Genomic DNA, 2,932 nt, shown 5'->3' with positions numbered 1-2,932 from the left:
AGGAGCCTGCAGGAGCACGGAGCCTGCAGGAGCACGGAGCCTGGAAAGCAGAGTTTGTCTTGACCTCGTCTCTGATCAGCATTATAATGACACTTCTTTATTGTCTGTGGGCAGAGCTTCATGTAACATCTGTGTGAGCTCAGATGCTTACCCAGAATGCACTGCAGCAGACAGCTCCTACTGTCAGCACAGTGACCTGTAGAAGCACAGGACTGAAGGAGGATGGACTTCCTGTCCACGCGTGTTTCTGATGATGGTGGGAGTGTTTTTGATTTCAGCTTCAGTTTTCAGTTTCATCTGTTTGGTTCTCAAACACCTTCAGGGTAAAATTCTTCTTCACAAAGTTTCCAAAAATGGACAAAGACAAGACGTGAACCCTGAAGGACTGAGCTGAGACAGATCAGGGGCGTCTTCTGTTGGTCTCATGTGAAGCACAAGATAAAAAGTAAAAAGACGATGTCAGAGCAGAGCACGGTTTCTGCACAACGAGCTGAAGACGTTGGTTTAAAGAGACGAGCTGAAACGTCTCTTCCAGATGAAACAAACTTTCATCTGCTCCCTCGCTGGGCTCTCTCTGGACCTGATCAGGTTTCACCAAGTCTGTCGCCTCGAGCCCAAAGCAACCAAACAAAAAGAAATATCTATGAAAGCAGCTGGACTCCTCACTGAGCACCTCAGCAGAGAAACTGCTGGAGATGCAACACGAGCTCTGTCTGCAGAGCAGCTTGTAGAACCAACGAGCCTTTGATAAGTCATTAAACACAGCGAGGAGAAAAAACACCAGAAGAGTTGAAATTAATTATTCAGACGTGAGGGAGGACCGAAGGTGTCGGCTCATAAAGTCACACATTGTACCCTCTTACAGCTTCACATGACAGTTTGTTATTTGCTGCTTAATCAGAATTAGGTAGAAACACTCCTCACTAAACCAACCAACCAAATAAACCAACCAACCAACCAAACAATGAAGCAACTAAACCAAATAAACCAACCAAACCAACCAACTAAACCAAACAACCAAACCAAACCAAACAACCAAACAACCCAACCAAACCAAATAAACCAAACAAACCAAACAACCAAACCAAACAACTAAACCAAATAACCAACCAACCCAACCAAACAACCAAACCAAACCAAACAACCCAACCAAACCAAATAAACCAAATAAACCAAACAAACCAAACAACCAAACCAAACAACTAAACCAAACCAAATAAACCAAACAACTAAACCAAACCAAATAAACCAAACAAACCAAACCAAACAACCAAACAACCCAATCAAACCAACCAAATAAACCAAACAACCCAACCAAACCAAATAAACCAAACAACCCAACCAACCAAACATGGAGGTCGTTTCCACTGTCCCACAGTGGGACATTCAGAGAACTGTTTGGTCTGAAGGGCCTACACTAATGCCCCACATAAATCCACCTAGAAGATCCTTAACATTGAATATAAAACGTTGAGGGTTTTTCTTCGAAGTGGAGCAAACAGACCGGATGTAAGAGTGCTTTTGTGCTTGGAGGCATCAGGTTCTGGTTGAATCACCAGAACCTTTGTCATCTGTTGGTTACATCATTAGCTGCAGGGTGGAGGGACTTGGACTCTTGCTGAAGGACACTCCAGCAGGGCGGCTTGTAGTTTTGACGTCTCTGTATTTCTAACGACCTGCTGCTTTGGTTTCAGCCAATCAGACATGTGTATTTTAGTTCCCGTCTCCCCGCCTGCCTCGGTCCGTTCTTTCATCACCTGCTAAGTGTTGGTGTGGAGAGCTGTTAAACCTCCGTTTACTCCTCCTCTTCCCGTCTTTTCATCTTCGTCCTCCAGCCATCCGTTGCTCCGGCGTTGGCGGACCGAAGGTTTGTGTCGGACGGCGTTTGAACGTCCCGTTGAAACGTCCTGTGTGTTTTCCAAAGAGCCACGGTCTCCTCGGGCTGCGGCTCCTCATAAATTATTCATGCGCATTAAAAGAGCTTCGGCACGTTTGAAACACTTTGTCTCTGCATCTCTTTCTTTCCCTCCGTTTGACATTTACAGTCTCTTTTTCCTCCTTTTTTTAAACCATCAAATTATTTTTTATTACTTTTCATAAAGTTTTGGGAAAAAACAATTCACCGTGGCAAACAGACTGCATTAAAAACAGATCTATGTTTAAAGCTCTAAAAGCTCTTTTTTGAAGGCTGCAGTGACCATAATAATCATAATTTACACTTGGCTTAATTTATATGCTGAACTAAAGGCTGATTTTATTCACACAAGGTGCCGTTTAAAAGCAAAATACTCATCTATTTATGTTTATGTCCCGTATTTATCACCTTTACTCCAGGTTTTTGGTCTCCAATGGCTCCTGAGGGAAATACTTCACTGCTAATCTAATAAAAGCTCAACTATGTTCACCAGCTTGTCCATAACTGTGTTTCTCCTGAGCTGGTGGCTTTTTCAGAGCATTTGTCTGAAATGAAGCAATAAAACTAGAAAGAAGTTCAACTTACAGGGCTTGTTTTGCAGCCACAGCACCAACGAACCGTGCACTAAAGAATTCAAGATGGCTGCAAAGACAAAACCGTCTAAAAGCTTCCTCTGGTTGTTTATAGACCACCAACCAGTCCAGATCAGTTGCCTACATCTAGGTGAATTTATCATAGTTTTTTTTTAGCAAAACCCAGGGTAGACCATCTCAGCAAAGTAGAGTTTGGGTCCAAGCTGTGAGCCACCAGGACACCGTCTGTTTCACCAAACCTCCAGGTCTCATGGTCAAACCTTGTCCAGCCATCAGAACCCCTGAACCTTGCTCTACAGGACTGGAGCAGTCAGGGGCACAGATCTTTTAACCAATACTCACCTTCAAAGTCAGCATTCTGCATAAATTTTTGGTCTAGATAGTTTCATGCTCAGCCATCCAGGTCTCCTCACAGTCGAACATG

This window comes from Nematolebias whitei, chromosome 20 (assembly GCF_014905685.2).
Source record: "Nematolebias whitei isolate Nwh7 chromosome 20, NemWhi1, whole genome shotgun sequence".
In the NCBI taxonomy this organism is placed as follows: Eukaryota; Metazoa; Chordata; class Actinopteri; order Cyprinodontiformes; family Rivulidae; genus Nematolebias; species Nematolebias whitei.
Note: the sequence above shows the minus strand (reverse complement) of the source record.